Below are 13,096 nucleotides of genomic sequence, written 5' to 3'. Positions count from 1 at the left end.
TCTAAGTTGGCAGAATAAACCTAGAACTACAAGATGAATCAAATATTCTTATCATTCAAAATAATAATTTCTATAAATTGAAAGCACCAATGTGGAAAAAATACTTCATTGTTCTTAAACACTCTTCTATATGCTATAGGTAAAAATGTTAGTATATTTGCCATGGGCCACACAAGGTTTTGTTATACCTGCCTAGTGACTTTATAATGAATGCATGTAAGGTTTTCCAAAGTGACCGCTGTAGTCAGAAACCTATCTGGAGCAGACAGATGACTCTAGTGTGGATATTTGTATTTCAGTTGGTTCCCTCCTAAACATGACCCTCAAGCCAAAGCTCCAAGACAAAAAAAGCCAAAGAGCTGATAGCCAATCCTACCAAGGCATGTTCTCGCTCTGTTCTGGCATCAAGAGTGTGAGCTCTGTTATGCCAAATCACTTTCTGACTCTAGAGGAGTAACCATTAGTTCTCATTTAATGTGCTAAATATTGATGGGATCTTTGCTATGTTCCCAGCCTCTTTTGTAGGTACTGTAGGGACACAAAGACTACCAGACATAATATATGACCTCAGGGTGCTTGTTCTCTTATTTTTAAGAGCTACTAAATACAAAGAAATTAGAGATGACATAAACTTGCTGTGATTCATCAAATACCTGATCAATTTCTAAATTATGCAATTTGTTTCTATGGTGGGCAGAGAGAGGAGACCTTGACCCTGCCTGGCAATCATGCTCCATTTCTTTTTTTTATTATTTTATTTTGTCTAAGGAAATTTATTATTTTATTTTGTCTAAGGAATACAATTTCATACATTTAATATATACAGATTCAGAACATGATGATTCTTTCCCTGCACCTCCCTCACCTCCCAAACTCCTTCCCTTCTTCCTCCTCCTTCTTCCTTTCCCATCCTTATTTTTTACAGAGATCAATTTTTCATCTCTTTTTGTTCATTCACCTCCTCTTGTGCATATTTGCTTCAGAACTATCTTCTCTCTCAAATTTTCCAATACCCCCATCACCATCTTCACTCTTTGTTCAAGACCTTACTTCTTATTTTATCAAAGAGATAGAAACAGTAAGAAGAGGACCTCTGTAAACACCATAGCATACCCTACCTATATATTTTTGTTTCCACATACATTGTTTGGCCTCCCACTTGTAGGGATAAAGTCCATGCTCCTAGTCAAGGTAAACTTTTCACTTGTATGTACTTGCCTACTCAAGGAGCTCACTCTGGAATTCTTCCCCTCTCTCCTGCATCATTACCATTAGCATAATTAAGATGACACTTTTTCCATCTTTATTCTACTTCCCCATATAACTTCTATCTTATTTTTTCTCCTTCCTTTTACCACAACCATTATTTTGTTGAACATTTTCCACTTAATTCATTTTTTAAAGATTTTTTATTTATTTGAAAAGCAGAGCCACAGAGAGAGAGAGAGAAAAAAAAAAAGATCTTCCATCTGCTGACCCACTCCCCAAAAGGTCACAATGGCTGGAGCTGGGCCAGTCTGAAGCCAGGATCCAGGAGCCTTCCACAGGTCTCCCAAGAGGGCACTGGGGCCCAAGGTCTTGGGCCATCCTTGGCTGCCTTCTGGGGAATAACCAGCAAGGAGCTGAATTGGAAGTTGAGCAGCTAGAACATGAACTGTTGCCCATATGTGATGTCAGCATCTCAGGCTGCAGCTTTAACCACACCAAAATGTCAGTCCCTTAATTAATTTTTTTAAAAAAATATTGCTAGGGAGCAGAAGAGAAAGTTTCTCAGAGTTTAAGATTTCTAAAAGTCTAATTCCAGTAGGATCAATTTTCATTATGAAAAAAATGCCTCTGAAAAAAAATGTTGAAATCTTTTCCTAATATATACTAAACTGATCTTCTGTATATAAAGAGAATTGAAAATGAATCTTTACATGAATGGAAGGGGAGAGGGAGCGGGAAAGGGGAGGGTTGCGGGCGGGAGGGAAGTTATGGGAGGGGGGAAGCCATTGTAACCCATAAGCTATACTTTGGAAATTTATATTCATTAAATAAAAGTTTAATAAAAAAATGCCTCTGAAAAGTAGGTACAATGGAAAGAAAATGGGATGAAAGTCAGTACTTATTTGTTCTTGGGTGACTATGCAATCAACTGCTAGCCAGTGAATAAATATCCTCAGGCCTATTTGTTTATGCAGCTCTGATTTATTGGAGTCAATGAACACTTGGAACCCAAACCATTAGTAGATCAGGTACTGCTGTATATATAACTATATATGTGATCATTTCAGTCTATTAACAAGGAATAATTTGTCTTATAGAGCTGTACCAAGATTGTAGTAGAAGTAGGTAAATTGCTATTTATAAAAGTCATGGAAAATCAGAAACTACCACAGACCAAGCTCAACCGATAATGAGCCAGAGGAGTTTTTAATGCAATCAATCTGTAGCCATCTAGGGGCAGAACATGAGCCACTTGTAAAGTAGGTATCTACCTTCAACCTCAAAGGTAAGCCAATCAATGTTATCTTTCCATCTTACTACTGAGTGCTCAGAATTCTTGGATTGCAAATATAGAAAGCCGTGGCCATCTTCTCTCTTGATGCGCAAACCTTACTTCTTGAAATTATAGAAGAAACAAGAGAAATGGAAATCTAACATTTAAAATAGTCACTATTTATATATTTTTTCGGAGTGGGTGAGGGAAAAGAAACAAAAATACATGTCTATTACCAGGGTTAATTTTACCACATTTCAAGATAAGAATCAAAATATAGCAATGATAGACTTGTGGAATTTTAGAATTTGAAGGGAATTTAGAAGCTATCTCAAGTCCAACTGCTTATTCATTTGATATCTGATGGAAATGGAGAAAAGGAGTATGATGTGGGATAATATACAGAATAATGAAGTGTGGTAACTTCACTGATGCAAGAAAACAGGAGGAAAACTGGGTATTTCACAACATATTTTTAATAATATGCCTCTTTATGAAAGAGGCAATGTATGGATGTGATGCATTCTTGGACATATTGATGGGCACCTGCTTGGTTAAAGCATTTCTTCTAGATTTCTGCTCCTAAGAGAAAAAAGGCAACATTAAAGGACAGGAAATTTAGAAACACATTTTTGGAGGCTAGGCCCAGATTCAGAATGGTTAAGTTAGGTCAGAGAAACATTGTGTTTGGAAGGGTAAATAAATATCTCCCCAAATAATTTTCCCAGAGGTTGAAATAAGGCCAGGGTTTACATCTGAAAAGCATCATTGAGTAGTTCTATGGCCTCGAGAAAGTTGCTCTCTCCGAGTTTTCCTATTAATAATTCCAGGTTGAGATGGACTGGGATTGATATTCCCAGCAGCATCACTGACTGTGTGACCTTGGGTGACTTATTTATTCTCTGAGAAACTCCTTGCCTTATAAAATTAAGATAGTAACACATACCTCAAAATTTAAGCACACAAAAGAGTAGGTGTTACTAATAGCATAATTATTTTTACATATTTCATGCAAGCCATTAACCTATAATGTTATCTAATTTGGAACCCATTGTGCTGTGTCATCTGTAAGCAAAGTTTCTTGATGGTCTGCCCTTGGCAGAAAAGTTGGGTTAAGGTCAAGTTGACCTCTTTCAAGTTGATTTTGGTTCTCTCAAATTTATTTGAGCCTTGAGGAATAAGCCAGCTACTATGAATGATTGCAAAGCTCTCAGGAAGTATCATCTACTATAAAGTTCACCATCATTTTCACTAATCCAAAATGGACACCTAATATGAATGTTCAACATGAATAGTTGCCTAAAAGAATTATAAATTCTGCAATTTAATTCAAACCACACATAGTCACATTGATCTTTCATATTTATTAGCTGTCATGTGAATGTGATGTCAACTATTAGGGGAACACCATGCTTGACTATTTGATTTTGATGATTTGATTATTGGAGAGATGGAGCAGTAATCTTTTGTGTCATATTAACTCTCTATTTGGTTAGCTGAGCAAAGCAGGAAGCACACAATGTGGGTCAAATGAGGCAAGAGGCAGAGGCTCAATTTCTTTTCCCTCTCTCCGCTTAGGGAAAATGGCCTTGTTTTAAAAATACAGACCCTGGAAAGGTTATGCTTCATGGGGAGCTTAAAAGGACTTGATTTAGGGTTCCATGTAAAACTAACAAGGCTTCTCATAGATTTTAGCAAAACTGTGATGCCTTCCAACACTCCCCATTTCTTTACTGAAGATAGCCTCAGAGAACAGTCTCACAAAGGATTCCACAGCCAGAACTGGTCGCTTACTTCCTTCTAAAAGACCACATCGACTAATTTCACATTCTTTGGGTCCCTCTTTATGTCCTGTAATTGGGACTGGCTCTATTTCTCTGCACATTTCTTATTCTGGCTTAACATTATATATCTCTCCCCAGATCCTCCTTCTGAGCCCTCTGGAACTCATAGCACAGCATCAGCAAAATCCCCAAATAATTCATCTTTTTGTGCTTCCCCTTTTTGCTTTGAAAATCATCTGCCTCTAGAGGATGCTGACTTTGCCCAGCCTTCTCTGTGGACTTGAATTTCATATACACAAGTTCTGGAGATAATGACTTTTCTCCTTATTCCCTGTGACTATTTTCAGATGATCTTTGCCCCCTCTTCCCTAAACCACTCCATCTCCAGCTAATCTGGAGCACTAATAGAATATACCACCTTCTTTCACACTTTGTTGCCATTATACATGGTCTTCCTTGTTACTCCCTTATTTCCTTAATTATTTGTTGCCTGTGTCACTGTCTCTACCACTGTTTTTGTTAGCATTCTTGAATACTTCAGCACCTATGTGGACATTTCTCAGACAACTTGGCCTCTCAACTCCTTGACCTCCTTGTGTCCAATCATCTGTGCCTTCATTTTGCCTCAACTCCTATTATCAAACTTTAGACTTTGTTGACTACATTACCTATGAAAGCTCCATTTCAAGTATCCTACTTGCTGCATGCCACCTTCTATTTTTTCCAGTTTATTTTGTCTATTACTCCACCTCTAAACAGTCAACCCTCTCTGATTCCACCATGATTCCCTCTCTGTTATCCCCGTATGTTCTCAGTTACCCTGTACTCAACTTAGATTTCATGACCCATAAAGTTAATCTAGCCCCTGGGGTATAAGTACCTTGCCCACATCTCCTCACATCATACTTGTTAGGCAAAACTTCAACTCAGAATCTTTGTCAACTTCACACCTGCACCTGAGCAGCTGGAGGTATTGGGAGAAAGCATATAATCAAGATGAAAACATATAATGACCCCCCAAGTGGCCGCTATGGCCAGCGCGTTGTGGCCGGTGTGCTGCTCTGATCCAAAGCCAGGAGCCAGGTGCTTCTGGTCTCCCATGCGGGTGCAGGGCCCAAGGACCTGGGCCATCCTCCACTGCACTCCTGGGCCACAGCAGAGAGCAGGACTGGAAGAGGAGCAACTGGGACAGAATCGGCACCCCAACCAGGACTCAGGGTGCTGGCGCTGCAGGCAGAGGATTAGCCTAGTGAGCCGCGGCACCGGCCATTAGATTTTTTTTTTTTTTTTGACAGGCAGAGTGGACAGTGAGAGAGAGAGAGAGACAGAGAGAAAGGTCTTTCTTTGCCGTTGGTTCACCCTCCAATGGCTGCTGCGGCTGGCGCATCGTGCTGATCTGAAGCCAGGAGCCAGGTGCTTCTCCTGGTCTACCATGTGGGTTCAGGGCCCAAGGACTTGGGCCATCCTCCACTGCATTCCCAGGCCATAGCAGAGAGCTGGCCTGAAAGAGGGGCAACCGGGACAGGACCGCTGCCCCGACCGGGACTAGAACCCGGTGTGCCTGAGCTGCAGGTGGAGGATTAGCCTATGGAGCTGTGGCACCAGCCAGATTTTTTTTTTTTAAAGATTTATTTATTTGAAAGACAGAGTTACAGAGAGAGGTAGAGAAAGAGAGAGAGGTCTTACATCTGTTGGTCCACTCCCCAGATGGCCGCAATGGCCAGAGCTGCGCCGATCCGAAGCCAGGAGCCAGGAGCCAGGAGCTTCTTCCAGGTCTCCCATGTGAATGCAGGGGCCCAAGGACTTGAGCCATCTTCTACTGCTTTCCCAGGCCATAGCAGAGAGCTGAATTGGAAGAGGAGCAGCCAGGACTAGAACCGGTGCCCATATTGGATGCCAGAGCTTCAGACCAGGGCTTTAACCTGCTGCACCACAGCACCGGCCCCCTCACCATAGATTTTTGATGACAAACAGCAAGTCAACTTGTGGCACTTCTTGGAAATTCATGATCTTTCCAGAAATAATGTAGAGAATCCAGACAGAGGGGGGACTTGGGGAGAGAGTAAGACTAAAAAGTAAGATTTGGTAGGATTCATATTTTTTTCTGTTTTTTTCCTGTCTCTCTCTTTTGTTTTAGTTATTTTCCTTTTTTGTTTTATGTTTTTCTAGGGTATCTCTCTTTCTCTCTGTTTCCTTCCTCTCTCTGTAACTCTGCTTTTCAAATAAGTAAATAAAACTTTTTTTAAAAAAACAAAACATGTAGAGCTGTGTATTTTAGTGTACATCTATTGTTGTTGCCCACCTAGACTCTGTTAATCCCCTGTTACCACCATCCTGTTATTCTGGAAGAAATTAATCTTGTTCTCCATTCAGCAGCCTCATCTTTCCCCACCACATTGTGCTCCTATGCTTGTATTTGCTTATCTCTGTGTTTTATATATTCTGTGTCTCCCTCTGGAATAATAGCTGCTCATGACTACGGACTCTGTTGTTCCTTGTTGTACTTACAGAACACAAAGCAGTACCTTGTACCGTGGTAGCCACTTAGTGTGTATTAAATAAATGTCAGTTTAGGTCTGGGGTTGATCCTTAAGCCTACCTCCAGGGTTGATGATGTGACTCAGCCTTAAGAAAATTATCACATTTTACTCTGTTGCTTTAGGATGGGCACCCAAGCCAATATATCCCTAACATTGTTAGTATGTACTTTCGGAGCTCCAAGGGATCACTTAGAGGAAGTTGGGCTGAAAATAATGTCACTCAAATGGATGTAGAATAGAGAGAGAAAAAGAACAAGGACAAATTCTGATGATCTTTTTAAGATCCTGGATCAACACAAGTATATTACATAAAAAAATTCTAATTCCATCTTTTATTTAACTTTGCTTAATTAAATTGAATTGTATTTATATCCTTTAAAATCCAAAGAGTCCTGCCTAATACAGGTTGTAGCTTGTGAGAATAGAACTCTATGAATAGCTGCCTTTAATGGATGAATAGAAAGAGGAGACTTAATAGAATCGACTTAAAAGAAGACTAGTTCACAGCAACAAAGAAAGTGTATCAAAAGGAAGAAGTGGCAGTAATTTTCATGCAGTGGTTAAGAGATTACTTGGGATGCTTGCATACCATATTGGAGTGTTTTGTTAGAGTCTGGCTCCACTTCCTATCCAGCTTCTCGCTAATGCACATGCTGGAAGGGAGAAGATGCAGTCTCAAGCATTTGGGTCCCTGCCACTCATTTGGGAAACCTGAACTGAATTCTTGGCTCCTGGCTTCAGCCTGACCTGGCTCTAACTGTTATGGGGATTTGGGGGTTGAACCAGCAGACAGAAGATCTCTCACTGTGTGTCTGTTTTATAGCCTTTCAAATAAAATATAAATAGACACAATTTTTTAAAAGGAAGAGGAAGGATTAGTAAGATTGAACTTAAAGTGCAACCAGATAGAGGACTTACTAAAGCATAGGTAACTGGGCCCCACCCCAGATTTTCTAATTCAGTAGTTATTGGGTAGGACTCAAGAAGTTAAGTCTCTAATAAATTCCTAGGTGACATTTGTTTTACATTTGAGAACCACAACTGTAGGGATTTTGACTAAGGTGAGATTTGAAAAGAGTTTATTTGGCTGTAAAATACACAAAAAGAGGAACAGTGTCTACATTGTATTGAGTAAAAAAAAAAAAACTACAGGGCATTAGGAATGAGTGGGAGGGGAAGATGTAGAGGTAGTGATGATGAACACTTTTTTTCAAGGCTTTAAATTATCAAAGGAGTAAGAACAAGAGAGAGGAAGCTAGAGGGAATTACAGGAAAAACCTTTTTATTTAAATACGGATGAGATTTGGGCATGTTTATTTGATGACATCAAATTGCTGTAGTGAAGCCCTGAGAAGCAGAGGGTGGGGAAGTGTAAGACCTGAGTGCTAGCATAATGTAGTGGAGGGGCCCAGAGAAAATAGATGAGGGCTGCAGGCAGAGGGACCAGCATCTAAGAGCAGTGGAGGGAGGCAGGTGTGGGGAGGTTTGACTAGGGAGGAACTCATATTTGCACTGCCTAGTTCTTTTCTTAAAATAGAATGCAGACTCATGAGCTTAGAGCAAGGAGAAAGGAGTAGAGCAGGGAACTTAAAGAAAAACGATAAAGTTTGAAATAAGTGCTGGGAAGAGAGAGAGTGTTGACCATTTGAAAGCACAATTTTTTTTTTTTAGGGCATCCAGGGTGAGCTGAGGCTGTGACTACAGGATGTAGACAGACTTTGCCTAAACAATGCATGAAAGCCTGGTTTAGAGCAGAGAAGGCACTCTGTGGGTTTTATCCAGGGTAGGGGTGACTCTTTCTTGTTCTTTTGAAAACAATAATACCTCCATTAACGAGTGCTTTGGGAATACAGCTCTTTACTATGAAAACAGGCAGTGTGGAAAATAAAAACATGCCCATAAATCATGAAAGGAAAAACATTTGTAGTTGTATGACAAAATTGCTCAGTATGCAGTTTCTTTTTGTGCTGGATCAGAGTCTAGTCTAGATCACCATATAAAATCTTGATCATCTTCTGTCCAAGGTCCTCTTGACCCACTTCAAAGATCTGACATCTCTTACTCTCTTCAACCCCACCCCTTAACAAACCTGGGAAGGATTTCATAAGCAGTCTTGATTATGCCTTTTATAGATGGCTACGATATGGATATAGTTTGAGAGTCTTCCAAAGGCTTAAGTTGGGGGTTTAGTCCCCAAGGTGGTGATATTGGGAGATGGTGTGGAACCTTTAAGAGATGGGGTTGCGAGGGAGACACTTAGGTCAGTTGGAGACATGTCATTGAAAGGATTAAAATGCTTGTGTGGTACTCTGTCTCTTTCATGAGCATCACTATAAAAGCCTAAACCTGGCCCCTTCCGGGATCTCTCTGGCTTCCTGATTCAAAATTGCTTCCTCCCACATGCACTTTCATCATCTACCATGCAGTCCTTCCAAGAACATATGCTATGTTGTGTGGACTTTCAGCTTCCAAACCTGTGAGATAAATAAGCCTCTTGACTTTATAAAGTTAGTCTTTTTCAAGTATTTCATTATAGTAATGAAAAGCTAACACAGAAATATTCACTATCCCTCACTCATGTGCTACCTGAGTCAAGCTTATGCATTTTTTTTTTTTTTGACAGGCAGAGTGGACAGTGAGAGAGAGAGAGAGACAGAAAGAAAGGTCTTCCTTTTGCCGTTGGTTCACCCTCCAATGGCCGCTGCGGCCAGCGCATTGCGTTGATCTGAAGCCAGGAGCCAGGTGCTTCTCCTGGTCTCCCATGCGGGTACAGGGCCCAAGGACTTGAGCCATCCTCCACTGCACTCCCAGGCCATAGCAGAGAGCTGGACTGGAAGAGGGGCAACCGGGACAGGACCGCCGCCCCGACCGGGACTAGAACCCAGTGTGCCTGTGCCGTAGGTGGAGGATTAGCCTATGGAGCCATGGCGCCAGCTCAAGCTTATGTATTTTCAATGACTTTTCTCCAATTCTGGAATAATGTTATATTTTTCTTCCTTAAGAGAAGTTTAGATGTTGCTATGATTTGGATATGGTTTTTTTTCCAAAGGCTGGTATGCTGTAACCTGGGTCCTTAATATGATAGTATTGAGACATGGTGAAAGCCTTGAAAGATGGAGCCTAGTGAGAGGAGATTGGATAATTGGGGGTACCACCCCCAGAAGAGATCAATGCCAATCTCATGGGAGTGGATTAGTTACAGAGGGAATGAATTGGTTATTACAAGAGCAGATTGTCGCAAGGCTAGTTTGGCTTACGCAGCTTGCACCATTCAGTGTTGTGATGTAGCCAGAAGACCCTCACCAGAGGCCAAGAAAATGGAGTTGTTAAATTTTGAAATTTCAGCCTCCAAAACTATGAGCTAAGTAAACCTCTCTTTTAAAGGTACTCTAGGCCGGCTCAATAGGCTAATCCTCCACCTGTGGCGCCGGCACACTGGGTTCTAGTCCCGGTCGGGGCATCGGATTCTGTCCCAGTTGCCCCTCTTCCAGGCCAGCTCTCTGATCTGGCCCGGGAGTGCAGTGGAGGATGGTCCAAGTCTTTGGGCCCTGCATCCACATGGGAGACCAGGAGAAGCACCTGGCTCCTGGCTTCGGATCAGCGTGGCATGCTGGCCGCAGCGGCCATTGTGGGGTGAACCAATGGAAAAGGAAAACCTTTCTCTCTCTCTCTCACTGTCCACTCTGCCTGTCAAAAAAAAAAAAAAAAAAAAAGGTACTCTATCACAGATTTTGTGTTATAGCAACACAAAATGGACCAAGATAGCTGTTAACTTCAAAGTGAAAGTAATGCAGATAATGGAGATAGTGTATCTGATATCCAGAACCTTTGTTATACCCAGAGATCAGAAAAATGTCTAACACAAAAAATACTCAGGAGGTATCTGTTGAATGAATGAATGAATGGATGGATAATCAATACTAGTGAATTGGGGGCATGACTGAGATTAGGGGGGAATGAAGAACAGACATTGTTAGTAGAAGTAAAAATTATTATAAACTTTGTGGAAGGTAACTCTTAGTTGAGTTGACGCTGAGACAAAGATTTGAGGTTAAGTAGTTGGCTTACTATGTTTTATGCTTCTAGGACAGAATACTGAAGACTGAGTAATTTATAAACAAGAGAAATGTATTTCTCCCAGTTCTGGAGGCTGAGAGCTTAAGACGAAGGAAGCACCCACATCTGGTAATGCTTCTTGCATTAGCCTCACATGACAGAAGGTGAAAAGGCAGGAGAGTGAACTCCTGCAAGCCCTCTTGTAGGTGAGTTAATCCCATCTCATAGCCTAAATACCTCCAAGTAGGTCCCACCTCCTCACACTGTTGAACTGGAGATTAAATTTCTAATACATGAATTTCAGAGGACATATTCAGACCATAGTAGTGGTTTATTTGGAAGGCAATCGTACAAAGCAATGATAAGAAAGTCGGGAAGTGAGAGAGGGAAGAGGAGAAAGTCAATAAAAGGGTACACTTAACAAGAGGGTTACCACGGTGAACAACTAAGCCTCGATCCCAATGGTACATATAGGAAACTAGACGGAGTTGTTCTTTTGCAAAAGAGAGAAAACATTTACACATTTGTGCATCAACTCCTATTTGTCATTAGCTGAGGACTGTGCTGGAGTTTGTGCATGTCTCATCCTTTCTGGCCTACTCTGTAGGTAGACAAAACGCATTCTGAAAGCCACGGAAATCCCTCAATCAGAGTACTGCAGGTGCTTGTAGTAGAAAACCATGACTGACTGGGGAGGGGGCACAGTGGGACACCAAGAATGAAGAATCAAGGTCAGTTCAGCAACCTCTTTCAAAATTTTAAATGCACATATCCTTCCATGCCATAATGCCACTTCTTTGAAGTATGCACTTGATAAATGTATATATATCTACAAACACACACATATATACACACAGGATATTCATAGCAGAATTCCTTTAACCATAAATATTGAACACAATGTCAGTAGCCATCAGTAGGGGGTCATTTGAATAAATTATGGTATATTCATATATTGGAATCCTATACATCTCCTAAATAAATGAGGATATGTATTATTAAATCAGAAAGATCTGCAATATACTTGTACATGTGTATATTAAATTAGAAAGATCTCCAATACCCACATATTATTAAATTTAGAAAATGATCTAATAAAATTTTATGTTACCATGTATTTCATACACACACATACATATATACATATATATAAAGAAAGCTCATGGAAATGTATCTTTTGAAAAATTTTGCATGGATTTTAACTTTATTTTTCACTAGAATAAACCATTAATTTAATTTCCACAATATTTTTGAAATGTCCTGTGTGTGTGCGTAGATGTGCATAGGCTATCACTGGAAGGATATACAAAAAATGGGAAACAGTGATTCCTCTGGCATGGAGGTTAGGAATGGGAAAACAGGCAAAATGGAAGGAAAACATTTTTGTTACTGTAATCTGCAATATTGTCTAATTTTTAAAAAATATGTTCATATATAATCTATTGTAAGAAAGTAAAATTTAAGTAAATTCTAGTTGCTGCATGTGTATGTGCATAGAATGTAGTTAGCAGAACAAAACACATGCTTCTTCCCCCACATTTTAATACCAAGAGAACTGAATCACAAAGGATTGCACCCGTTTTATGGACCTCTAAGATGCCCTGAGGTTGAGACTATTCTGTTCCAAACCAATCATCAATGTGACCTCCTCTAAGCTTCTTTTCTCTGCTGAGTTTTTCACAGGCCTGTGCTTTCTTGTGACCCAAGGACATGGTGGCAGATAAATGTCTATAAGGCACACACAAAAAAACCAATAAATTCTGGTTCAAGGCAGACTAGATGTTCTTGATAGTAAGTTGCCAGTAGAAATGTTTTCATCGTTGGAGAAAGTGTCTCAAGTGGTCACGACACTCTCAGGCAGGATGGCCACTCCTTGGGGGTGCCCGGAGTGTCTCCACAATTGGCTGGGCAGTGACGTGTACACAAGTGTCTAATTAGCATAGATCTTCAGTGTGAGGAACTGGTGCTTTTTCTGGAGTGCTGGGGGATAGAGAAACTAATTTGCCCTTGTGAAACTGGTCAGCTGCTGAACTGCTTTCTTGGCCTCTCCATGGAGGAGAGGATTAATCAGCTAATTGTTCAATTTAATCAATGTGGGCAGCCACATTTAACACAGAATGCCCAGATGAGATGGTTCAGTTTTTGGCAGGAGTCCAGGGGGAGGCACAGCATCTCTGTTTCTCTGTCTCAGTGCACTGAATGTTAATAACAAAGATCATAATTTTTCATCTGGA

The 13,096-nt window shown here is 40.6% G+C and overlaps 1 long non-coding RNA gene across 1 annotated transcript in view; it reads left to right on the top strand.

The window, feature by feature from the left end:
• LOC133767570 (uncharacterized) overlaps positions 1–13,096 on the top strand; it is a 38,880-nt gene that overhangs the window by 12,424 nt on the left and 13,360 nt on the right. The gene's annotated exons all lie outside the window — the stretch shown is intronic.

Source organism: Lepus europaeus, chromosome 10, assembly GCF_033115175.1.
Source record: "Lepus europaeus isolate LE1 chromosome 10, mLepTim1.pri, whole genome shotgun sequence".
In the NCBI taxonomy this organism is placed as follows: Eukaryota; Metazoa; Chordata; class Mammalia; order Lagomorpha; family Leporidae; genus Lepus; species Lepus europaeus.
Note: the sequence above shows the minus strand (reverse complement) of the source record. Positions and strands in the feature narration are given on the sequence as shown.